The sequence below is a fragment of the Heptranchias perlo genome, chromosome 34, assembly GCF_035084215.1.
Source record: "Heptranchias perlo isolate sHepPer1 chromosome 34, sHepPer1.hap1, whole genome shotgun sequence".
Classification (NCBI taxonomy): Eukaryota; Metazoa; Chordata; class Chondrichthyes; order Hexanchiformes; family Hexanchidae; genus Heptranchias; species Heptranchias perlo.
The window spans coordinates 18,401,974-18,429,934 of NC_090358.1; the positions used below are offsets into that span (position 1 = coordinate 18,401,974).

The 27,961-nt window shown below is 41.8% G+C and overlaps 1 protein-coding gene across 1 annotated transcript in view; it reads left to right on the top strand.

Moving 5' to 3' along the window:
• The first annotated feature begins 668 nt into the window (after positions 1-668).
• LOC137301862 (myocyte-specific enhancer factor 2A-like) overlaps positions 669-27,961 on the top strand; it is a 311,843-nt gene continuing 284,550 nt past the window's right edge. The window contains exons 1-2 of the mRNA XM_067971554.1: positions 669-1,256; positions 6,098-6,216. The gene's annotated coding sequence lies outside the window, so the exon portion shown is untranslated. The remainder of the gene's footprint in view (positions 1,257-6,097; positions 6,217-27,961) is intronic.

A 27,961-nucleotide genomic window follows, 5' to 3' on the forward strand; every position in this document is an offset into this window, starting at 1 on the left:
GTCATGGGGACTCTACACAGGAAAGTGGATTGTCATGTGTGTTGTAAGGACAATGTCTATAGGATGGTGAGTTGTCTACTTGGAGCTAGAGTAGTACTTGTCAAGGAAAGGTTAGACGTGGTGCTGAAGGGGACAGGAAGCGATCTCGTGGTGGTAGACCATATAGGTCGTTGACAAAAATAATATCGGGGCCTCACAAGTCACATATGCGAGGATCAGCTTAAAACTCAAAAGATAAGAAATTAATTAAAATGTTTTTTTCATTTGTATTTATCTTGTGATTTTTAAGCATTTAATCATACATTTATGAATTAATTATAAATGCTAATGCAAGCATCAACTATTGGAAGGACTATCAAGTAGGAGTCACTGAGCAGGAATCTTGGCTGACTCTTCTTTCCATAGCCCAGAAGCCAATCTTATCAGCATCCTGTCTGAGATCAACTAACTTGGTACAGTCTGGATATTGAACCTGGTATCTTTCTGGTCTGTATATCTCAAATCCATAGTGAGTCGTGTATTTACCAACTGAGCAAGCTTCCTGTATTATATTTATATTGGAATCCAAAATATATAAAATATGTAAATCTAATGTCCCTCTTTCTCATATTTGCTAGTCTTCCATACTGGACAATACTTATTTTGTTTTGTGTTTTTTCAGTACATTGTGGAGTTTTACTTGGAGTTGGTCTGCTTGGTCACTGCTTTTGCCCCTTCCGACATGGCATGCTTGGCCAGCTCCACAGGCGGCAGCAACAGGCGGTCTGGGTTTCCCGGGAGCTGAAGGTGCCACGTTTGTTGTAATGGGCCAGGCGGGAAGCTTTGCCTGCGATGCATTCGAGAATATCGTTCACAAGGGCGTTCATGATGCTCATAGCGTTGGAGGCGATTCATATGAACAGGGACTGTAACTAAGTCACTTTTGCTTCAGCTTTAAATTTTCAACTACACAACGTAACAAAGCACCAAAGTTTTTCTTAGTGAGTAAATTAAAATGATGGCCTTTAGGGAACAAAATCACAGCTTGGAGAAGCAAGTGAAGAGCTGTGTGACATGAAAGTGAGCCAGAAGAGGAAGTTTTAGGGTACCGGTTTTTGGACTAAACCTAAGGAGAATAACTGAAACCTTGAAGCTTCAAGACTTCATTAATTCCCAGATATGAATCTCCCCATCTAATCTTTCTGGTATTACACGGGGATAAAATGCATTTCCTATCCAATTGACATTGCAAACCTGTTTGGATGAAATGCACACAGGTATGTATGGGAGTATCGTTTATTACTAATGTTGCAATTTTGTTCTCTTTGGGGAGGTAGAAGGGGAAATTGGCAAATGTTTCTTAGGATCAGCTGCCTACATATCCTGATTAATTGGCAATCTTACAGGTAATGTATTGTGCCATATCTCCCTTTTGTGTCTCACATTGGGCAAATGTTAATGGTCGGCCATCGTTTGCCTGTTGGCTAGCAGTAACTCCTCTTAAAGCTCTTTTACACCTGACTGTTAGTCTAGGTAATTTCTTAGTCATTAGAGCAGTGATATATGTATATAAAAAAATATAAGCGGTAAAATTTGGATGGATATATATATATATATATATATATAAAATAAAATATAAGCAATAAAACTTATTCTTCGGACATTGCATAGCATTATTCATTTCAAGTGAACTGGGGTCAGAATATGCTGTGGCTGTTGGAGCAGTTTTAAGTTAAAATTCCAGTTTCCAAATTATGATAAACATACCTTCTCAAGTAGCTAGTTTCTGTAATAAATTATTTTTTCCCATGAGTTTCAGGTTGAATATTTTCCACTTACTGAAAACAACCATTTACTGTTTTCGAGAGGTTGTTAGTAAGTGTTAACAAAAAGTGATTGAAAGATTTGTTTTAATTAGGCAGTTAAAAATAAATGTTTTTATTTAAAACATTTGCAAAATATACTTAAGTGAAAGAAGAAATACAAATCCTTCGACTTTAAAACCAAGGACATAAACAAGGTAATAATTATTGATGCTTCATGTGACTGACTGGTTTTAAGGTTCATGCAGGAAGAATACCCACTTGGATACGGTACCATGTGTTACCCATGAAACTACTCCAGCATAAACAGGAGGGGCGGGGTGGGGGGAATAATTGAAGGACTGTATTTGAATGTCTGCACCAAACTAAATATAAACAAACTTATAATTTGAGCCTCTATCAGGAAATGCTACACATAAAAACGTGTGTGACAAATATAGAATCATAGAAGTTTACAACATGGAAACAGGCCCTTCGGCCCAACATGTCCATGTCGCCCAGTTTATACCACTAAGCTAGTCCCAGTTGCCTGCACTTGGCCCATATCCCTCTATACCCATCTTACCCATGTAACTGTCCAAATGCTTTTTAAAAGACAAAATCGTACCCGCCTCTACTACTGCCTCTGGCAGCTCGTTCCAGACACTCACCACCCTTTGAGTGAAAAAATTGCCCCTCTGGACCCTTTTGTATCTCTTCCCCTCTCACCTTAAACCTATGCCTCCTCGTTATAGACTCCCCTACCTTTGGGAAAAGATTTTGACTATCTACCTTATCTATGCCCCTCGTTATTTTATAGACTTCTATAAGATCACCCCTAAACCTCCTACTCTCCAGGGAAAAAAGTCTCAGTCTATCCAACCTCTCCCTATAAGTCAAACCATCAAGTCCCGGTAGCATCCTAGTAAATCTTTTCTGCACTCTTTCTAGTTTAATAATATCCTTTCTATAATAGAACTGTACACAGTATTCCAAGTGTGGCCTTACTAATGTCTTGTACAACTTCAACAAGACATCCCAACTCCTGCATTCAATGTTCTGACCAATGAAACCAAGCATGCTGAATGCCTTCTTCACCACCCTATCCACCTGTGACTCCACTTTCAAGGAGCTATGAACATGTACTCCTAGATCTCTTTGTTCTATAACTCTCCCCAACGCCCTACCATTAACGGAGTAGGTCCTGGCCCAATTCGATCTACCAAAATGCATCACCTCACATTTATCTAAATTAAACTCCATCTGCCATTCATCAGCCCACTGGCCCAATTTATCAAGATCCTGTTGCAATCCTAGATAAGCTTCTTCACTGTCCACAATGCCACCAATCTTGGTGTCATCTGCAAACTTACTAACCATGCCTCCTAAATTCTCATACAAATCATTAATATAAATAACAAATAACAGCGGACCCAGCACCGATCCCTGAGGCACACCGCTGGTCACAGGCCTCCAGTTTGAAAAACAACCCTCTACAACCACCCTCTGTTGTTATGTTTAATATTAATGTTGTAGTTTCTGCAGATTTTACATTGTGGGTATCTTGAAAGTTGCTGGGCATCCCGGCACAGAAAGAGTTAATTTTCAGCTTGTTTTGACAGTGCAATTATCATCCAGTCCTTTGACATTCTTTTGTTGAGGCACCAAGTTGCTTTGACAAATCAAAAGATCATGTGATGTCTTTTGTTAAATGCTTCGCCCACTAAAAATGACTTGTAAGAAAATATGTAATTAAATTATCTGTCGTGAATTGAGGTTGGTGAGATAAACCTGATTAATGGTTTAAAGCCGACAAGTTGCTTCTGTTCACAAAAGTCAGGATACTGAAAAAGGTTTTCAGACAGGCAAATGGTTGCACTTTTCAACTATGTTGAAAAACTACAAACCCCACTGTTATGATTATAAAAGACATCAGCAAACAGCCAGGTATTTTCAAAATGTCACTGAGACAGTCAATGGATTTATGAACTCTTGAGTTACAGATTAATAATGTTTACACTATAAGCATAACTAATTTAGTTTCTTAATAATACAATGGACAAAGCGGGTAGCATACTTTTGACCTTATAACCTCATAAAATACTTGAAAGATATCAACATTTTTGAGAGAAGCAACATTGCAGCCTAAGCAGAAAACAGCCAGTTAAGTTTTAACTGTGACATTTTCTTGAACTTGCTGTAGTATTATTGCTGTCAGATATGTTCATATGTTTCCAGTGACCCTATCAAAATGTATAATACTTTGAGTACTCACCTACACTTTTGTTTTTCATCTTCAAAATCCTTTAGACCCCACTTATTTAGTATATTTGATTAATACATATTAACGTATATAAGAGACAGAACTCCTTGAGGTTGTGAGTTACACATTGGGTTTATCGAATGAATGACTGTTGCAATGACCATGCTGACTTGCTGTTTGTATCAGAGGAAGAATAACACATGATTTATGTGAGGAGATTTGTGTTAATCAGGGTAGCTTTTTAAGTTCAGTTGGTTCAGTAGTACTGTCCACATGTGAACTCTGGTAGATTCAGACACGACTAAGGTTTTTAATTAACAAATAGGACTATGTGCAAGGTTGACATATTAGCCTAGATTTTCCAAAAGCATTATTTTAAAATGAATGGGTTGATGGCAACGTCAAAAATTAGACTGTTGTCACTGAGGTAGAGGAGAGGATATTTCAGTAGTTTGGAATTGGCCTACATTTAATTCAGATTAGATCGAGCCTATGTACTTAAGCTAATTAGTTCTGTTGATTGCTATGTTTATCTAGCAGTGTCTAGCATTAAATGATTTATGAGTATATTTTACTTTAAAAATTCTTTTTGGTAGCCCTTAAACACACTATCAGCTTCAATTATGTAATTATGGTACATTTAGCAAAGGTACAATAGGTGAGCTTTGTGACCAGCTGCATATTGCCTGGAAGGGTGGTGGCTTTTCAGTATAAATTAATTGTCAATAAGAAAGAAGCATAAACAGGCGAGGCTTATTATTTTGCAACATAGTAACATATTTTACCTAGAAAGATTGGAACATACTTGTTCAAACAATTATATTTTTAGCTGAAAATGTTTTGGCTGGTTTTTGAAAATTCTATTTAAACAGTGCCCTTATTTATTTGCAACCCCACACCTTTTATTAATACTCCAAAAAATAATAACTATAATACTTATTCCTATAATAACTACCCTTTGGAGGTTTTATGTTGACATTCGGCAGATTTTATGAAGACCGAGGTAACAATTACATATTTTTACGAATTTTGCATCCAGTGTCCACATCAAGCACTCCTAGGCCAATTCTAGCACAAGTCACATTGAAATAAAGTCCTCTTATTTGCCTCAACAGTGTAGCTTAAAGAAAACCTGGTATCTGATACTTGTAGACCTTATGAACCAATGCCTAACAACTTCACCCAGTGTATAGTTACCATATCGATGGGATTTTGTTGTGCATCCCCTATATGTAAGATGCGTAGGGGAATTAGGATTTGAAAGTTGTTTTAAATGGAAATATTAACATTTATTCAATAATTTTTTGTTGAAATGTTTTTAATCAAAATACTTAGTGGGGCTTTAGAGACTCGGTCCATAAAACATTGCCTAAACTCTACAGTTTAAACAAAGTATGGGCATTTGTCACCTTCCATTTTATGGTGAACAATAACTGATAAGTGCAAGACTGAAAGTAGATTAAAATATAAATTACTTTGATTAAGATTATTTAAAGGTAATTCAATTTTTTAAAAAAACACTTAAAATTCCAGGACTAAAACAGCATTTCCATAAAATGCAGACAAATATCCTGCTCAGATCAACAATTTTTTACAGACAAAACATCATCTATTCAAAAAGAAATTGGTAAATCTGCTGAAAATAGAATATTTGTTGCAAAACACAAAGTGCAAAAGTTAATGGGGGGAAAAAATGTGAAACACAGCTTTTTACATTTAGTGACCAAACAATTGGTGCAGTAACAGTTTCTTGCCACCTGATGTCTTTAGCACACTACTGCCTGATGTAGTTGTCCCTCGATAAAACCTGCCCTTTTTACAACACTATCAGGTACAATGCCATTTTTTCATGGTTCCTGAAATTGCACTATTTTTCACTCTTCTGAATTGCAACAAATTTATGATGGACATCATTGGTAATAATGTCTCAAAAGCATGAATATTGTGTAATTTAAAGCAGTAAAAAAAATTATATCTTGCTATCTGTGGGGAGGGTCTGTTATTAAATGCAACGATGGATCAATTATGGTGCGTGCTAATTCATCTCTTGCAGTTGAGCCATTACTGCTATTCAGATCAAGTTGACTGTAGCCTGCTGTGCTCCTCAGAAGCAGCTTGCTGACCGTTAATCCATTGTGTGCTGATGTTAACGATATGATGAAGATTAATCTGGTAAGAATTTCAAATATTTCTGGTCAGATTTATTTCAGTAAAATCATTTAAAGCAATCCCAATTTAAAGGCCGAGATCGATAGATTTTTGGAATCTAAGGGAATCAACAGATATGGGAATCGGGCGGGAAAGTGGAGCTGAGGTCGAAGGTCAGCCATGATCTTAATGAATGGCAGAGCAGGCTCGAGGGGGCCGCATGGCCTGCTCCTACTCCTATTCCTATTTCTTATGTTCTTATGCAAATAGAGTAGTCAACACTCCTTTCTCAAGTTAATCTTAGCTGTAGTAAAACCAATGACAGGGGAATGAGCAAAACTTGACAGAGGAAAGTCGGTGTCAGCCATGGCTCAATCGGTAGAACTCTGGCCTCTGAGTCAGTAGGTTGTGGGTTCAAGTTCCACTTCACAGACTTGAGCACAAATTCTAGGTTGACACCTCAGCGCTGTACCGAGGGTGTGCTACACTGTCGGAGGTGACGTCTTTCAGATGAGAAGTTAAGCCAAGGCCCCTTCTGCCCTCTCAGGACGTAAACGATCCCATCGCACTATTTCGAAGAAGAGCATGCGTCCTCAATATTTATCCCTCAACCAACATCACTAAAACAGATTATTTGGTGATTATCACATTACTGTTTGTGAGACCTTGCTGTGCACAAATTGGCTGCCGCGTTTCCTACATTTCAACAGTGACTATGCTTCAAAAGTACTTCATTGGCTGTAAAGTGCTTTGGGACATCCTGAGGTCATGAAAGGTGCTATATTAATTCAAGTCTTTCTTTTAGTACATGGAAGAGAAAGATATTTAAAATGAAATGATCTTAAATCTATTCTTATCTGCAGCCAATCACTGAGTAAAATGGCATAACCACTTTCAGCTCGACCTCTGGTCTTTTTAACATTTACTGATAATCATCTTTATAAATAAAATGCGACTCCTGCAGTTCTGTGGGAAAGCAGACGGTCATTCCCCCACCAAACAAGTTAAATACAGCATCGTAGTCCCTTGGCTTCCAAGAATAGAGTAATATTGAGGTATCAATACAATTGCAGACGGTGGATTCTGCCCCAATTTATCTGCTGCTCTTAAGCAAGGAAAAGTTAATTTGGAGAATTATGGTTGGACAGAGAACTGAGACACATGGCATTGAGTCCCAGGACAAGCAGTGCAATATCAATCACCTTTTTAAAATAAAAGAGCTACATAAATGCTTGGTTAAGAACAGAACCAAGGGCTTAAGGATAGACATGATGGTTCCTGTGCTGCTGGAATGTTGTTGGCTGTAGTTAAATATTGTGGGTTACAAAATTGGGTTAATATCCTGTAGCTTGATTCTCCTGCTCGCTCTTGAGGGTCAGGGAGAAATTTCATCGTGCCTTATCTACTTGGAAGTTTCCTATATCATGCCTGTCCTGACAGCTCCCACAGCCACACAAAGATCAGAATATCCTGCCATTTCAGAGCATCTCAAAGACAGTGTGGATGTGATGCTCTTGGGAATGTGTATGTGGGTGGAAGGGATTTTGGAAAAAATTGTTAGCAACTCCTGAGAAGTAGATTTTTCACACTTCTGCTAAATAAAATATTACTCTTGGTAGAATAATATGCCCTGTAAAGTGCCTTGAGATGTCAGTCTGTATAGAGTGCTATAGAAATGAAAGTTTTGGGAAGGGCCAAAGGAGTTCACTTAAACACTACAAAAATTTAGCAGATTAATATAGTAGGATTTATTCTGCATAAAAACTGTAGAGCAAGGCTTAAATCATTCAACATGATTAATCTCACAAATATACTGCACGCACTAAACTTTTCAGTGACTGGAATAGTATTGACAGCTGTTAATACTTATATATTCCTGTACTGCTGTGTTGTGAAAGAGAGCCTGAGCTCAGTATAGCAGAGAGTGAGAACAGAGTAAAAGCAACGTATTTTCATATTACTAGTCGATCTCCTATGGCATTCAGTATGGGTAGTCAAGACCGACTGAGGTCTTCAGGCTCAGCAGGGTTGGAGGGCAGAGAGATAATTGGACCATGGTGCAGAGAGGAGGGGGAAAGGGGATGGGGATAAGGGAGGAGGGGTAGGTAACGAGACAGGCAGGAGGGGAGAGGGTGGTGGTATGAAAACTACCTTTTAGTATAGATGATTCGAAAACTGAAACTACCAGTGGGGGCGGGGGCAGAGGTAGGGTGGGTTGTACCACCTCAGCACCTCGGAGCGGGCAGGAAATTGGACATGAATTTAGATTTGAGGTTAGGATCAGATCAGCCATGATCTTGTCAAGTGGCAGAGCAGGCTCGAAGGGCCGATTGGCCTACTCCTGCTCCTATTTCTTATGTTCTTATTAGCAGGGAGTGGAGTGATGGGATTGAAAAATTACCTCGAGGGTTGGAAAAGAACCTCGTTGGGAGTGGGATGAAACTACTTCAGTAGGGTAGATGGGGAATGCCTACCTGTACTGGCATATTTTCTTTATTTCTGAACAGGCACCAATATCTCCAGGTTTGCTTCAAGATAAGGCGTTATGGTGTTACTAATATTAGCAAAGCCTTACATTGAAAACCCCTATCACAGCGCCTACGACAGGCATAACAGGTATCGCAGGTAAATGTGGGCACATTTATATGGGTTTATCCATGATTGGCATTGGAGTTTCAATGCATTCTGAAATGGAGTGCCACGTTTTGAGATTTTTTGACCATTTTTCCACAGAGAGGATTGGGAAATAAGAGTTACATTTAAGGGTTATGTTTTAAATCAAAGTGCATTCACGTGAGCTTAAAAAAAATACACCACGATAAAAGGTGGTTAAAATGTTAATGAGCTGAGCTTTGTTGTTTCTCCAAAGACTGTACACGGTAAGCAATTTGTTCGCCTGTCTCGGCAATCGATATGCACATCGCATCTCGAAAGCTCAAGGACCTCCTATTAGATTGTAAATACAGGGAGACAAAAACACAGAGACACACAGTTGGTCAGCTCTTTATACAGAATGTATGCAAGATCAAGCTTTCATCAGGCTCAAACAGAATGCAGGAGAATAATTGAGTTATTTTGTTTTAAGTTAAGGAAGACGACACATCGATGTAGGGGAAGTATAGTGTGTTCATTATTTTTGTATATCACACAAAGTTAAGTTGTGTTGGTTGAGTGATCATAACTGTTGCTCTATATCTTCGCTTGCTGTGAAATAAAGCAGCTTAATGATTCACATCTGGCCTCGTTTTACCAGGTGTTTTCTCAGTCCTCTCTTAAAAAGTTTGAGCAGGCACGTGGGGACAATTGAGAAAGACGTGAATTTCTAGTTCAGATCACAAGGGAGGTACTATTGTTACATCCTGGTTACGCTATCATATAGTAAACATTGGGCAACATGAACACACTCCTAAATGTAAGGCACTCCAACCACGTAGGACGATGATCAGAACTGATGTGCCCAAGAGAATATTGAAGGCAAGACCCTAAATTTGCCTTGGATTCAGCTCTTGGAGCCTGTTCTGTCATTCAATTCGATCATGGATGATCTCTACCTCAACTCCTTTAACCACCTTTACTCCTTATCCCTTGACACCCGAATTATCTATTGAGAACAACAGGTGCTGGATGTATGACATTACAGCCTTTTCAACACCTATTCACTGGCGTTTTCACATAGGTGACTGGCTTGTTTCTAGAAGTCAATACAGTATTTATATTCAAAAGGAAAAGGCGTCTTCATGTTACAGGTGTGGAGCATTTGTCAGAACTGAGTTCTGATTAGGGGTCCATACCTGAAATGTTAACTTGTTTGTTTCCTTTTCAAATGTCGATGAACCTTCTGTGTATGTCCAGCATTTTCTGTTTTTATTTCAGATTGCCAGCACCTGCTTTTAACTCTATATTCAAAGATTACGTTTGGAATATCCCCTAACAATATTGGAAGCCCTTGTTCCTTACAAACTTTTTAACATTTACATCATAGTGTATGGTACAGCTTCACAGTTCTTGTGCTCTTCCAAGTGATCTAGTCCAAAAGACACATGTTATTTTACTCTGCAGTAAAACACAAGGTGAATATTTTAGTATATGTTTCCTGTAGCTTTGTCAGGCAGTCGTGAATGTGTTCAACTGGACAATAACATGTATGGTACTGTTGTGTGATATGTATTTAACATGGTATGCTTTTGCTTGTGATATGTATTTAACATGACATCCTTCATGTGTTACTGTAGGGAGTCAATTTGTCAGCCACCAGTTGAATTGAATCCATTTTAAAATAATGGAAATGCATCCTGCCACAATTAGTATTTTTGCCTTAAGTTGCAAGCAAGTATTAAACAGTCATTAGTGGGATAGCGAAAGGACCTCTGGGGTGAGAGTGGTCAGGTTAACATACTTCCTCTTCAAGCCAGTTGAGGAAGTTCACAGGAAGTAGAGTGACTCAGCTTGTCGGGAGGGAACAAAAAAGGAAAAAAAGACAAACCACACCATCATGTCAGTTAGGCAGCCTGGAGAAGCAAAGAAGGAAATTTCCTGTAACCCAAATGAGAAGATTGTGACTGCTAAAATGAAAAAAAATGACAGCTTTAACCCCCATAAGGTCATCACAATCATATATTTCTCTCCCTCTCCCCTCAATGACCTAAGGTTAGAGGTGAGGGACCTGTCCTCAGCAGGAAAGTCTGGTAGGAACTATTGTGTTATGTAATTGTCTGTCACTCTACAACGAATCTGTTGTACCAGATGCAGCAAACAGGTGAAGATATATGGACACAATAGAGGCACATTTACAAAAATGTGGGTCTGCGATTCTGTCATTGGAATACAAGAGCTGCAAACATGAGGTGATCCCATGTGTTTGAGAGTTTCTATATTAAAAATGAGAGGTGATCATCCAGCACATCTCGGGCCCATTCTTGATTGCTTGCTCAGGCGGAACCCAGTGATATGGAAATTTGCCTATCTATCCGGCCTTCAGCTGAACTTTGAATTACATATCCAGTCCATCAGTAAGATGACCTACTTCCACATTCACAGCATCACCCACTTATGCTCTTACTTCACCCTCATGGCCGCCAAGCCATCAACTTGATTTTCTCAAAGGCTTTCCTCACCAACCTCCCTAAACTCCAACTTGTCCACGACTCTACTGAACGTGTCCTATCCTGTATCACCATCCTCCAATAAATCCCTGTTCCCCAGCACATCAAGTGTTACAATGCTCATTTTCAAATCCCTCACAGCCTCACTCCTCCCTACCTATGCAATCTACTCCAATATGCACCCTCCGTTCTCTTCTGCATACTCTGTTCCTCACTCTGTCATCAGTGACACAAGCTTTAGCTATCATGCCTTGCATTCTGGAATTCTGTTCCTAAAACCCTCCATGTTCCACTTCTCTACCAACCTTCGGAAGCTTCCTCAAAACCTACTTAATTTAACCATGCATTCGGTCATCTCTCAGTTCTCGCAGTTCCAGCACAGGTGCCCTAAGTAAAGGATCCTCCGAAGGTTTGTTACATGAAAGGAGCTTGTAAATTGGTATAGTTGAATGCATTTTTTTATCCAAATGGTATAATTTCCAAAAATAATTTAAGTAAGAACGTAAGAAATAGGAGCAGGAGTAGGCCATATGGCCTCTCGAGCCTTCTTGCCATTCAGTAAGATCATGGCTAATCTTCTACCTCAACCCCACTTTCCTGCCCTATCCCCATATTTCTTGATTCCCTTCGTGTCCAAAAATTGATCAATCTCACTCTTGAATATATTCAATGACTGAGCATCGACAGCCCTCTGGGGTAGAGAATTCCAAAAATTCGCAACCCTCTGAGTGAAGACATTTTTCCTCATCTCTGTTCTAAATGGCCGACCCCTTATTTTGAGACTATGACCCCTAGTTCTAGAGTCTCTAGCCAGGGGAAACAGCCTCTCAGCATCTACCCTGTCAAGCCCTCTTAAGAATTTTGTATGTTTCAATGAGATCATCTCTCATTTTTCTAAACTCCAGAGAATGTAGGCCCATTCTGCTCAATCTCACTTCATAGCACAACCCTCTCATCCCAGGAATTAATGTAGTGAACCTTTGTTGCACCCCCTCTAAGGCAAGTATATCCTTCCTTAGATAAGGAGACCAAAACTGTACACAGTATTCCAGGTGTGGTCTCATCAGAGCCCTATATAATTGTAGCAAGACCTCGTTACTCTTATACTCCAACGCCCTTTCAATAAAGGCTAACGTACCATTTGCCTTTCTAATTGCTTGCTGTACCTGCATGTTAACTTTCTGTGGTTCATGTACAAAAACACCCAAATCCCTCCGACTATCAACATTTCTTAGTCTCTCACCTTTTAAAAAATATTCTGATTTTCTATTCTTCCTACCAAAGTGGATAATTTTGCATTTCCCCACATTATACTCCATATGCCACCTTCTCACCACTCACTTAACCAGTCCATATCCCTTTGCAGCCTCTTTGCGTCCTCCTCACAGCTTAATTTCCCACCCAGCTTTATGTCATCAGCAAACTTGGATACATTACACTTGGTCCCTTCATCTAAGTCATTGATATATATTGTAAACTGCTGAGGCCCAAGCACTGATCCTTGCGGCATCCCACTAGTTACAACCTGCCAACCCAAAAGTGACCCATTTATTCCTACTCTGTTTTCTGTCCATTAACCAACCTTCAATCCATGCTACTAATTACTCCCAAACCCATGAGCCCTAATCTTGTGGGTTGAGCATTTATAAATGGAGCCCTTATAGTATTTGTTCATTTTAATAAATGTTCGATCTGAATCCTGAAGCAACCGTGAGAGTCTGCTCAGGGGAGTTGGAAACCACAGGACATAGCGAGGGAGAACAACAGGCTTGGAACAAAAGCAGTATGAACAAAAGGAATTTGTTGGGATGGTGATGAATATTGATGAGAAAAACAGGAAGTGACAATAGTAATGCTCCGGTTTACCACCATTGAGAGCAAGATATAAAAGTTTCCTGTCTCTGTCCCCTGTGTGTGCTCATCAATTGTCAAGAACAGCGACAGCAATTAATGATGCGCCAACAGTTTGCACTTATAAACCACCCTTCACGTAAAGGCAAGTTTCGGAGTGTTTTAAAGGAGAAGAGGACAGGAAGCTGCCAGGCCAGGGACAGGAAGGATTATGTGGTTGGGGGGGGGGGGTGGGGGAGGGGAGGGGAGGGGAGGCGAGGCGAGGCGAGGCGGAGGTTCAGTCAAAGAGAAATACTCTTGGGAGATTTTTTTGAAGGATGAGAGATAAGCACTGGTGGCAGAAAGATAAAATATCAGTTTCCAATCAATGCAATGCAGTATAAATTGTTATTCATAACTGCTGTCAATGATGACAGATTGTGACAATTTGTTTCTGTCTGCATATCTTCACAAAATATGTTAACAGGACAAATCTCTAAATAGACATGAACAGCCTGAAATAGTTTGTATTGTTCTTCATAGAGCAGTTTTGTTGAATCCTTGTAAATAAATGAGGATTTTACTGCCGAACTGTGAAATATAGAATTTATTGCACAAGAAGGAGCTGATAACCCAGCAGTGACTTTGTGACTCAGCCTACTAGATTCAAAAATTTCCCCAGAGCAAGATTTTCCCCCTGTATTAATTGGAAACCTTTTGTCGCATCTATCAGAGCACTTTCTACACCCATGCAGAGATGATCTCACTCCTAACTTACTCATCTGGGATACTAATGGAAACTCTTGTGATTATAAGTGACAAAAGTAGAATATAACTTGCAAAAAATGATCAAATCTGTTTATCATCTGTACAGTGTACATGATTCAGGAGCTGAAAATGGTGTAAAATGGAAGCTGAGAAGTTTCTTGTGGTGCTTGTTGTCTGGGAGACCTGTCACTTTGTTGCTGTCATATGCGTGATTCACAGCAGCAATTCTGATGTGTTTGTGTTGCATGGTGGCTTAGGGCCATGTGGCAGCCACCCAGCATGATCCCTAGACTGTGCGGCAAAGCTCACAACTCTGGTTTTGTTTGCCTTAATCTCCTGAAGTGGCATTGCGATGCTCAGCTATTTTTACATTGGGTTTAGTCTGGAGCCAGGGCCACTGGCTCCTTGTGTGCAAGTCTCGCACAGCCAGTGGCAACCCCAAATTAAACTTGCCAGATTCACTAATGTCGGTCGCTGGGAAGACCTGATAAAAGTGAATCTTCTAAGCAGCTAGCCTTAATGAACTTGGCGCATTTACTTTGGAGTTGCTGATGGCTATGACGGACAGCCAGCCTGGTACCACATTATAAAAACTGCTCAAATTTGCTTCATGTTGTAAATATAAGTTGTGTACCTGTTCTCAAGTAAGTTAGTTTACAGTCTTAGTTAAAAGTTACAGTTAAATCTTTGCAGTCAACTTTCCCCTGTACCACACATCATCCTTGGCCAATAGAAATTTACAGCACAGAAAGAGGCTATTCGGTTTATTCTAGTTGTGTTGGTTCTTCGTTAGAGCAACACCCTGCTCTCTCCCCATAGCCCTGTATCTTCCATTGCTTCAAATATTTATCTAGTCTTCTCTTAAAAGATGTAATGGTCTCTGCCTCAATTACTATGTGGTAAAACGTTCCATGCTGTAACAACTCTCTGCCTAAAAGAGATTTCTTCGAAACACTCCTCATTCTCGTTGTGACAATTTTAAATTGATGACCTCATCACTGACTCCCCTATTAAAGGAAATAGTCTTTCCCTAGTCACCCTATCAAAAAGTTTCATGATTTTAAAAGCCCCTATTAAATCTCCTCAGCTTTCTTTGGTCTAGTGGAAACAGTCTTAGCGTCTCGAGTCTCTCCTCATTTCTCTCATTTCCTATCCCTGATACCATCCTGATAAATCTATGCTGAATGCTCTCTGGCTTTAACTTGTGCTCCAGAACTAGCCGCATCTCTAGCCAAGCTGTTCCAGTACAGCTACAACACTGGTATCTACCTGAAAAAGTGGAAAATTGCCTAGGTATGTCCTGTCCACAAAAAGCAGGACAAACCCAACCCGGCCAATTACCCACCCATCAGTCTACTCTCAATCATCAGCAAAGTGATGGAAGGTGTTGTCGACGGTGCTATCAAGCAGTACTTACTCACCAATGACCTGCTCACCGGTGCTCTGTTTGGGTTCCGCCAGGACCATTCGGCTCCAGACCTCATTACAGCCTTGGTCCAAACATGGACAAAAGAACTGAATTCCAGAGGTGAGGTGAGAGTGACTGCCCTTGACATTAAGGCAGCATTTGACCGAGCGTGGCATCAAGCAGTCCTCGTAAAATTGAAGTCCATGGGAATCAGGGGGAAAACTCTCCAGTGGCTGGAGTCATACCTAGCACAAAGGAAGATGGTAGTGGTTGTTGGAGGCCAATCATCTCAGCCCCAGGACATCACTGCAGGAGTTCCTCAGGGTGGAGTCCTAGGCCCAACCATCTTCAGATGCTTCATCAATGATCTTCCCTCCATGATAAGGTCAGAAGTGGGGATGTTCGCTGATGATTGCAGTGTTCGGTTCCATTTGAAACCCCTCAAATAATGAAGCAGTGCGTGCCCACATGCAGCAAGACCTGGACAACATCCAGGCTTTGGATGATAAGTGGCAAGTAACATTCGTGCCACACAAATGCCAAGCAATGACCATCTCCAACAAGAGAGAGTCTAACCACCTCCCCTTGACATTCAACAGCATTACCATCACTGAATCCCCCACCATCAACATCCTGGGGATCACCATTGACCAGAAAGTAAACTTTACCAGCCTCAAGAGCAGTGGTTGGATGACTACAGCTCCAACAACACTCGAAGCTCAATATTCAGGACAAATCAGCCCGTTTGATTGGCACCCCATCCACCACTTTAAACATTCACTCCCTCCATCACCGGCGTACCGTGGCTGCAGTGTGTACCACCTACAAGATGCACTACAGCAACTTGCCCAGGCTTTTTCGACAGCACCTCCCAAACCCGCGACCTCAACCACCTAGAAGGACGAAGGCAGCAGGGGCATGGTAACACCACCACCTGCACATTCCTCTCCAAGTCACACACCATCTTTCTTGGAAATATATGGCCAGTCCTTCATCGTCGCTGGGTCAACATCCTGGAACTCCCTACCTAACAGCACTGTGAGAGAACCTTCACCACACGGACTGCAGCAGTTCAAGGAAGCGGCTCTCCACCACCTTCTCTAGGGCAATTAGGGATGGGCAATAAATGCTGGCTTTGTCAGCGACACCCACATCCCATGAATGAATTTAAAAAATGTCCTTTCTATAATGGGGTGCCAAAAACTGTGCACAAAGTCTGTGGCCTAATTACTGCCTTGTATAAATTGATCATTGTCCATTTCCTCTTGTATGTTATACCCCTGTTTATAAAACCCAAAATATTTGCACCCTTAGGGCTCTTTGTTCCTCCACATCTGGAATAGGTAACAACTTCTCTTCGTCTTTGGTAATGACACACTTTGGCCACAAGGGCGTGCATGAGAGTGGTTCAGTGTGATTGACTGACTCTCCAGTTAGTTCTCCGATACCTGGCCTCTACATCCCCTGATGGCATAGTTGACACTGGAAACAAACAGTGCAGGAGGTCATGGTCGTGAACCTGAGCCTTACTACCCTGACACGCCAAGTAGGTGCTTCGGAGCTTCACCCAAGAATTTAATTTAAAGCTCTTCTTCAAAATTCCTGTCCACATAAATTATATAAATGTTACCTATAGCTAAACTGCTCTTAGATCACATCTCGTCCTTCTTGGTTTCCATGTTCTAAGATATCCTACTGCGCTTTAATTGAGGCACATCCCTATTGAATCACGAGATGGCATAATTCTGATAGCACCAATGTCAATAGATGCAAGTGCTCCATGTTTTCCACAACAAAGCTGATTTTGGGCAGCTTCAGAAATGCAAACTTGAAGTCTATTCATATTTTCCAACGCCATCATTGATTTTATTTGGCCAGTCTAAGTTCAGTACTCAGACACTGTTGCTATGGTAACGACTGTTATCATAACTGCTAGTGATGGCCTCGAGAGTTCTTTCCAAATTCAACCTGGCTTAATTCGGATGTATTTGGATGTTTCCAAATTGGCCCTGTTCAGAGCTGTCTGTGTTAAGATGACGCACGTGGCTAGTCTCTGGATTTTTGAGCAGTGATATTACACCTCAAATGGATTTGGAAATTGTGAGTTTGACTCCCCCAGGTTTTCAACTTCTTCCTCCCTTCCCCCAAACTTGAAATGACATAACCCCTTTTTTGGAAAATCTGAGTGGATCATATTTCTAAACTGTTCATTCATGACTGCTGAGAATAGTGGATAGAGCCAAAGCTGATTATCTGAGTGTGTTTTTTTCAGTGCATGCTGTTCTTGCATGACCGAACACACAAAAAGAAAGTTACAATGAAAGGAAGAAAGTGAAGCTAAAGCATTCTGTGACAGAATGTGAAAGAAAGTAGATTGGTATTTAGTGTTATGAATATTTAAATAGTTAGATGGAATGTTTTATTATGTGTAATCGTTTGCAAGAAATGTAAGAACGAAAAATAACAGGGACAGCCCCTTGCTCTTTCGAGATACTACAATTTACTCAATGCAAAGTTGTCTATTGCAATCCCCAGCCAGTAAGCAAATTGAGATGGTTTGATAGAGTAAAGCAGGAAAAGCCTTTTCCGCTGGTCGATCAGTCAGTAACGAGAGGGCAGAAGTTGAAGATCATTGTCAAAAGACCAAAGGGTGAGGTTAGGACATTTTTATTCTTGCAAAGGGTTGTTAGGACAGGGATTTCCCTGCCAGAAACGGCAGTGGAAACAGAATACAGTATAACTTCATAAAGGAAGTAGATAAATATTTGAAAAAGGCTAGTAGAATGGACCCAAATGGATAACTCTGAGAGAGCTGGCCCAGGCACAAATATCTGACCATTGCAACAACCTCCTGTGTAAAATTTTATGGTTCTATAATTGCTGAAATCATAAATCACATTGATTCATATGATAAATAATAAATGTGGATCAAAGTGTTTACAGTGAGTCAAGTACACGCATTTTGTAGGTTACTTAAAGTTGATCTGTGGTTTGATTCCTGGACAATGCATAACCTTTTTTTAAAAAAATGTATAGAATACATCAGTACTGTTATTTCTTGAAATCAGTTATAGACTTTTATCTAACAAGTGTGCAGTAATTAAATTCTTCAATCACCATGCAGCAAGCATGGCTGTTCACCTCTACTGTGACATCCATTACTGACAAAAGAAATATCAGAAATAGAATAGGGAACCTATGCCTTGCTGCCAACAAACATCAATCTGGATCTTTTCCTGTGTTGTTTTCCACTGGCCAGAATGAATCATTTAAATATTTAAATTTTTCCCTTGGTACCATCAACAGTGATGTTAAGCAAAGAAATTCATCCAGAGTGGTTAATTTATCTGAAAGACGACACTTCTGGCATTCAGTACTCAGCACTGCATTGAAGTATCACCTAGATTATGCACTCATGTCTCTGGAGTGGGGCTTGAACCCAAGATCTTCCAACTCAGAGGCGAGAGTGTTACCACTGAGCCATGGCCGACTAAATGTTGTTTGTAAGGGTGCTCGGTGAAATGAGAGTGAAATCCAGTTCTTGGTGGCTATAGGCCCACAGCACAAAATTGACCCTAATTTGGCACTAACTTGGCTCGGTGAGGCCACAAGATGCTTGATATGAGAAAAAGGAAAAAATGCAGGTTGGGGCGGGTGCTTGTTGTTAGTCCAAGAGTTTTACTCTGCATCTGATTATGTTGTACTTGAATTGGTGTCCAAAAATGTTCAATTCCCAGCACTAGCATGCCTAACATGCCACAATGCCCAGCACTTGATCAATCCATAGACATCACATCCTGGCTACTAATGTATGTTGGTACTATTCCCAGATTCTACCTCAGTGGCAACATAAGTTATAAAAGATGCTTAAGCACCCAATGAATCTTTGGGTAGATTTTCAAGTCATTGGGATCCATGCCACTGGCATGGTATAGGCATTCCAGGATGGGAAATCAGACAGGGAATCCTTTTGCCAAATCCCTGCTTAAGCACACTGCACGCAATCTTCCTGTAATCGAAGCTAAGCTCTGTACAGCTGCGAATTATAAAACTCTGCCATTCATATAGGTTTTAAAAAAAAATGTTAAGGCTTCAATTGCATATAGAGAAATGCGAATGATTTTGAATGAACTAATGTTAAGATGGTAACGACTTCACCCTTCAACGTAATTTTCTGGAGCTTGGGGGTGGGGGAGTTGGAAAACACAGGCCTGGTGCTTTGATCTGCAGATCAGCCGCCTTTTCCTATGTCTAATCCGATTATGTTGTTTAAAAGTATTAATAGGATATGCCAAGTCTAGATAAGGTATAACACATTTGTTCATCGAGTGGATATATGCTCCAAAGGTTCTAGTGTGTTTTTTGTTCTGGCATGATTGGTAGTATGATAATCAGAGGCCTTTCAGGCTGAGGTAAATATGACAAGCTTTCGCCATTTCTTTAGGTTACTCTGTTCAGCCATACTTTCAGTTGACTGTTCCAAGATAGAACTTAAGGAGTGCAGCAGCATGAAACAGTTCATTCAAACACTTTGCTAAAGGACTCTGAAATGGGTTTTTCAGAATTTGAAATGCTTTGTTATTTTGGGTTAAGTTATCAAGTTAAATACTATTTTATCTGCTGATCTAACTTGCTTCTGCATATTTTTGTTTCCCATAATAATAAACTCTAAGCAGTTTTAGCTTGAAGCATAAGGTCTGTCAATGTGGTTATTTCATTCTCTCGGAAAGGTCAAGAGCATATCGTGGGTACCCTGTACTGTTTCTGGTGTATAGCCTAGTGGTAAAAGCATAGATCGTTAACCCTGATGCTCTCTTTTCCCAATCATTTCATGCGTAAGCCTTGATCTACGTATTTGAATCTGCCTTTTGTGGTGACCATGAATAAAGACTTTTGGGAGCGCTTTCAACTGGCCTTGATGAAACCTCCTGCCATAGTTTTAAACCACTGCCCCATGGGATGGAAGCCCTGCAGTGCCAAACGGGGCAATCTTCCTTTCATCCACTTCATGCGACCCCAACTCTGCAGTGGCACCTCCATAACTGCATCGTGAATGGTGGGCTTCAGTGAGTGTATAACCCATTGTGCACCATTGATGCTCTAAAATTGCACAAAATTCAAAAACTATTCTCATTTAGGAAATTTTACAGAAGTTTTTCGTTGGAAGTACACTTTACCCTGAACATCTGACACATGAAGCTAATTCCAAATCATGTAAAAACCAGCTGTCTGAAGATATTTACAGTGGGGCTAGATTCCACCCATTCATAGCCAATTGGTGGAAAGTCAAACCCTATCTGAAACTGACTAGATTTTTGTTTTTATTCCCACTTTTTAGCTACATGCTAGTTCCCTGGCGAGATGGTGAACAACCTACTCCCAGGCCATCAAGCCAACACTATGAATGGATATGAGTGACCGAGAGGAGGAGCTAAGAGGGCGACTATTGCTGTTATTTCCCTCTTTCCTTTTGAGAAGGTGCCCAGCCTTCCCTTAGAGATTCTGTTAAAGGCACAGCTCTGGGTGAGAATTTGTTAAGTATGCACTTCCTCCTCTTCAAGACAGACCATGTTGAAGGATGAACTTTATCTTCAAAAACCTGTGGGAGCAGTCACCCATTAAAAGGTGACACTTCATTAGGAAGAAGCGATTTAACGAATGAGACATGGAACATCTCAGTTTTGGATAGAGTCCAAAAAGAGAGGGGGCAGTTCTGGATTTAGTTTTAGGAAATGAGGCTGGGCAGGCGGAGGGAGTGGGAGAGCATTTTGGTGGTAGTGATAATACAGTTAGTTTTAGCATAGTTATGGAAAAGGACAAAGATAAAACAGGAGTTAAAGTTCTAAATTAGGGAAAGGCCAATTTTACTAAGCTAAGAAGTGATTTAGCAAAAGTGGACTGGTAACAGCTATTTGAAGGTAAATCAATTTTTTTTTTTATTCGTTCACGGGATGTGGGCGTCGCTGGCGAGGCCAGCATTTATTGCCCATCCCTAAATTGCCCTCGAGAAGGTGGTGGTGAGCCGCCTTCTTGAACCGCTGCAGTCCGTGTGGTGACGGTTCTCCCACAGTGCTGTTAGGAAGGGAGTTCCAGGATTTTGACCCAGCGACAATGAAGGAACGGCGATATATTTCCAAGTTGGGATGGTGTGTGACTTGGAGGGGAACGTGCAGGTGGTGTTGTTCCCATGCGCCTGCTGCTCTTGTCCTTCTAGGTGGTAGAGGTCGCAGGTTTGGGAGGTGCTGTCGAAGAAGCCTTGGCGAGTTGCTGCAGTGCATCCTGTGGATGGTGCACACTGCAGCCACAGTGCGCCGGTGGTGAAGGGAGTGAATGTTTAGGGTGGTGGATGGGGTGCCAATCAAGCGGGCTGCTTTATCTTGGATGGTGTCGAGCTTCCTGAGTGTTGTTGGAGCTGCACTCATCCAGGCAAGTGGAGAGTATTCCATCACACTCCTGACTTGTGCCTTGTAGATGGTGGAAAGGCTTTGGGGAGTCAGGAGGTGAGTCACTCGCCGCAGAATACCCAGCCTCTGACCTGCTCTCGTAGCCACAGTATTTATATGGCTGGTCCAGTTCAGTTTCTGGTCAATGGTGACCCCCAGGATGTTGATGGTGGGGGATTCGGCGATGGTAATGCCGTTGAATGTCAAGGGGAGGTGTTTAGACTCTCTCTTGTTGGAGATGGTCATTGCCTGGCACTTATCCGGCGCGAATGTTACTTGCCACTTATGAGCCCAAGCCTGGATGTTGTCCAGGTCTTGCTGCATGCGGGCTCGGACTGCTTCATTATCTGAGGGGTTGCGAATGGAACTGAACACTGTGCAGTCATCAGCGAACATCCCCATTTCTGACCTTATGATGGAGGGAAGGTCATTGATGAAGCAGCTGAAGATGGTTGGGCCAAGGACACTGCCCTGAGGAACTCCTGCAGCAATGCCCTGGGGCTGAGATGATTGGCCTCCAACAACCACTACCATCTTCCTTTGTGCTAGGTATGACTCCAGCCACTGGAGAGTTTTCCCCCTGATTCCCATTGACTTCAATTTTACTAGGGCTCCTTGGTGCCACACTCGGTCAAATGCTGCCTTGATGTCAAGGGCAGTCACTCTCACCTCACCTCTGGAATTCAGCTCTTTTGTCCATGTTTGGACCAAGGCTGTAATGAGGTCTGGAGCCGAGTGGTCCTGGCGGAACCCAAACTGAGCATCGGTGAGCAGGTTATTGGTGAGTAAGTGCCGCTTGATAGCACTGTCGACGACACCTTCCATCACTTTGCTGATGATTGAGAGTAGACTGATGGGGCGGTAATTGGCCGGATTGGATTTGTCCTGCTTTTTGTGGACAGGACATACCTGGGCAATTTTCCACATTGTCGGGTAGATGCCAGTGTTGTAGCTGTACTGGAATAGCTTGGCGAGAGGCGCAGCTAGTTCTGGAGCACAAGTCTTCAGCTGTTGTCGGGGCCCATAGCCTTTGCTGCGTCCAGTGCACTCAGCCGTTTCTTGATATCACGTGGAGTGAATCGAATTGGCCGAAGACTGGCTTCTGTGATGGTGGGGATATCGGGAGGAGGCTGAGATGGATCATCCACTCGGCACTTCTGGCTGAAGATGGTTGCAAACGCTTCAGCCTTGTCTTTTGCACTCACGTGCTGGACTCCGCCATCATTGAGAATGGGGATGTTTGCAGAGCCTCCTCCTCCCGTTAGTTGTTTAATTGTCCACCACCATTCGCGACTGGATGTGGCAGGACTGCAGAGCTTTGATCTGATCCGTTGGTTGTGGAATCGCTTAGCTCTGTCTATAGCACGTTGCTTCCGCTGTTTAGCATGCATGTCGTCCTGAGTTGTAGCTTCACCAGGTTGGCACCTCATTTTTAGGTACGCCTGGTGCTGCTCCTGGCATGCTCTTCTACACTCCTCATTGAACCAGGGTTGATCCCCTGGCTTGTTGGTAATGGTAGAGTGAGGAATATGCCGGGCCATGAGGTTACAGATTGTGCTGGAATACAATTCTGCTGCTGCTGATGGCCCACAGCGCCTCATGGATGCCCAGTTTTGAGCTGCTAGATCTGTTCTGAATCTATCCCATTTAGCACGGTGGTCGTGCCACACAACACGTTGGATGGTGTCCTCAGTGCGAAGACGGGACTTCATCTCCACGAGGACTGTGCGGTGGTCACTCCTACCAATACTGTCATGGACAGATGCATTTGCGACAGGTAGATTGGTGAGGACGAGGTCAAGTAAGTTTTTCCCTCGTGTTGGTTCGCTCACCACCTGCCGCAGGCCCAGTCTAGCAGCTATGTCCTTCAGGACTCGGCCAGCTTGGTCAGTAATGGTGCTACCAAGCCACTCTTGGTGATGGACATTGAAGTCCCCCACCCAGAGTACATTTTGTGCCCTTGCTACCCTCAGTGCTTCTCAACATGGAGGAGGACTGATTCATCAGCTGAGGGAGGACAGTAGGTGGTAATCAGCAGGAGGTTTCCTTGCCCATGTTTGACCTGATGCCATGAGATTTCATGGGGTCCAGAGTCAATGTTGAGGACTCCCACCTGACTGTATATCACTGTACCGCCACCTCTGGTGGGTCTGTCCTGCCGGTGGGACAGGACATACCCAGGGATGGTGATGGAAGAGTCTGGGACATTGGCTGAAAGATATGATTCTGTAAGTATGGCTATGTCAGGCTGTTGCTTGACTAGTCTGTGGGACAGCTCTCCCAATTTTGGCACAAGTCCCTAAGGAGGACCTTGCAGGGTCGACTGGGCTTGGTGTTTTGCCATGTCCGGTGCCGGGTGGTCCGTCCGGTTTTATTCTTATTATGACTTTTCATAGCGAGATTTTACAACTGAGTGGCTTGCTAGGCCATTTCAGAGGGCAATTAAGAATCAACCACATTGCTGTGGGTCTGGAGTCACATATAGGCCAGACCGGGTAAGGACGGCAGGTTTCCTTCCCTAAAGGGCATTAGTGAACCAGATGGGTTTTTACAACAATCCGGTAGTTTCATGGCCATTATTACTGATACTAGTATTTTTAATTCCAGATTTTTATTTAATTAATTGAATTTAAATTCGCCAGCTGCCGTGGCGGGATTTGAACTCATGACTCTGGATTTTAGTCCAGGCCTCTGGATTACTAGCCCAGTAACATAACCACTATGCTACCGTACCGTACCTGTCAGAGCAGTGGGAGGCATTCAAGGGGAAAATTCAAGAGGTGCAGAGTGAACATGTTCACACAAAGAAAAAGGGTGGGGCTGCCAAACCTAGAGCCCCCTGGATATCAAGGAGCATACAGGGTAAGATAAGGCAGAAAAGGAAAGCTTATGTCAGACACTGAGAATTCAATACTACAGAAAGCCTAGAGGAGTATAAAAAGTGCAGTGGTGAAATTAAAAAGGAAATTAGGAAAGCAAAGAGAGGGCATGAAAAAATATTGGCAAGTAAAATCAAGGAAAACCCAAAGATGTTTAATAAATGGAAGAGGATAACTAAGAAAAGAGTAGGGCCTATTCGGGACCAAAAAGGTAACATGTGGAGGCGGAAGATGCTGGTATGGTTCTTAATGAATACTTTGTGTCTGTCTACACAAAAGAGAGGGATGATGCAGAGATTGTAGTTAAGGATGCGGAGTGAGAAATATTGGATGGGATAAACTTAGTGAGAGAGGGCGTATTAAGGGGATTACCATCTTTGAAAGTAGATAAATCACCAGGCCTGGATGAAATGTATCCCAGGCTGTTAAAAGAAGCAAGGGGGGAAATAGCAGAAGCTCTGACCAACATTTTCCAATCCTCACTGGATACAGGTTTGGTGCCGGAGGATTGGAGGACTGCTAACGTTATACCATTGTTTAAAAAGGGAGCGAGGGACAGACTGAGTAATTACAGGCCAGTCAGTCTAACCTCGGTGGTGGGCAAATTATTGGAATCAATTCTGAGGGACAGGATAAACCATCACTTAGAAAGGCATGGAGTAATCAAGGACAGTCAGCGGATTTGTTAAGGGAAAGTCGTGCCTAACCAACTTGATTGAATTTTTTGAGGAGGTAACAAGGAGGGTCAATGAGACTAGTGCAATTGATGTAGTCTACATGGATTTTAGCAAGGCTTTTGACAAGGTCCCACATGGCAAACTGGTCAAAAAAGTACATGCCCATGGGATCCAAGGGAGAGTGGCAAGGTGGATCCAAAATTGGCTCAATAGCAGGAAGCAAAAGGTAATGGTCGGGTGTTTTTGTGACTGGAAGGCTGTTCCCAGTGGGGTTCCACAGGGCTCAGTACTAGGTCCCTTGCTTTTTGTGATATATATATATATATATATATATAGATGATTTGGACTTAAATGCAGGGGGCATGGTTAAGAAGTTTGCAGAGGATATAAAAATTGGCCATGTGGTTGAGAGTGAGGAGGAAAGCTGTGGATTGCAGGAAGATATCAATGAACTGGTCAGGTGGGCAGAAAAGTGGCAAATGGAATTCAATCTGGAGAAGTGTGAGGTAATGCATTTGAGGAGGGCAAAAAAGACAAGGGAGTACACAATAAATGGGAGGATAGTGAAAGGTGTAGAGAAGTGAGGGACCTTGGAGTGCATGTCCACAGATCCCTGAAGGTATCAATACAGGTAGATAAGGTGGTTAAGAAGGCATATGGAATACTTTCCTTTATTCGTGGAGGCATAGAATATAAGAGCAGGGAGGTAATGCTGGAACTGTATAAAACACTGGTTAGGCCACAGCTTGAGTAGTGTGCACAGTTCTGGTCGCCACATTACAGGAAGGATGTAATCGCACCAGAGAGGGTACTGAGGAGATTTACGAAGATGTTGCCAGGACTGGAGAATTTTAACTATGAGGAAAGATTGGACAGGCTGGGGTTGTTCTCTTTGGAACAGGGGAGGCTGAGGGGTGATTTAATTGAGGTGTACAAAATTATGAGGGGCCTAGATAGAGTGGATTGGAAGGACCTATTTCCCTTAGCAGAGAGGTCAATAACCAGGGGCCATGGAGTTAAAATGATTGGTAGAAGGATTCGAGGGGAGCTGAGGAAAAATGTTTTCACCCAGAGGGTGGTAGGGATCTGGAACTCACTGCCTCAAAGGGTGGTAGAGGCAGAAACCCTCAACTCATTTAAAAAGTACCTGGATGTGCACCTGAAGTGCCGTGACCTACAAGGCTACGGACCAAGCATTGGCTTAGGCTGGCTCGCTCATTTTCGGCCAGCACGGACATGATGGGCCGAATGGCCTCCTTCTGTGCTGTAAATTTTCTATGATTCTACATCAATACCGAACTTTACTATGAAAAGCAATTGCTTATACTACTTTTTTTTTTTAAAAAGTATTACATTTTGGAAGTGTTTATGACCATTAACATTGTTTTTTTTAGAAGTTTGCATGTTCAGATTGTATATCCATAATATATTAAAAGTCTTGCACATAGTGCACTTCCTGTAAGTGTTACACTTACTTCCTGTAACACTTTCCCATAACCTTGTTGCTAACACTCCAATCGTTATAAAACAATGTGTCCTCTAACTCACTGTAAGCAACGCCACAGGAGATATACTATGCGTGATATAAAAATCCACTGGAGGAAAGGAATGAATACTGTATTTTTACTGATATTTATTAGCACAGTGTCGTTCTTCAGAACAGCATCTTGACAAGGAATTTGTTGAATAGTCGATTTCCTTTCAATACGCATCCAAACTTCTTGTAGTGTTCCGAAATAGCCCTTCTGTTCAGTCAGCAGCCATTTGTAACGTTTGCCTTATTGTACAACTCAAGATGTTTCCAATAGTGGTGTGACTTTTGACATCACATGCATCACTACATGGAAAGGTCTCCATATGTGATGACCTGTTGGTTTGATTTACTTGCTGGAAGCATGTGAAAGGATCGATAGCCATTGATACCTCTGCGGAATGCTGAGAAGGAGAACTTCCAATTTACCTTTTTCAATGAAATGAATCTCCAGGCTTTTAGTCACAAGGTACTTTTATTCATTACTTGTAACGATTTTGCCATACAAATAGAATGGATTTGTTAATTAAAAGTTTTTTAAATTATATACGTCATAAGCGTACCTCCGGTTTACATATGAAACACAAACTACCTTTGAAAATAATCAGTTAAAGTTGCCCTCAGTCGAGCTCAAGAGGTGGCATGTCATTAAAGCAAATGTGAATTAGACATCTTCCATGGCTGTAGGAAAGTTGGATGTTTGTGGTGCAGCATGAAGATCCATAAGTTTATGCTTTTGCAAGTGTCCTTTTATTTTTTAACCTGCCTCCAATGAGCTTAATTGTCTCTGTTAACTGACAGTAACAGAATGCTTCTAATCAGCACGTGCATTACAAACCTCAGTGCTGGCTGGTGAGTGTACTATGTAATGTCTGTTTACTTTGCATTTACTTTACTTAAATACACCCTTCAGTAGTAGCTGTGTGCTTTATATCCATCACTATAGGATAAGTAAGCACTCTTCCTGCACTTATAGTCTCCTTCAAATAGAAAAATGTAACATTTGGAGCACTACAGTAACATTTACAAATATTTGCATCACAGCACATGGCAGATCGGCAGCATGCTTTACCATAGTAATGTGTACAGGAGCTTACACTGCACAGTTTGGACTCTTGTATTTCCAGTCCC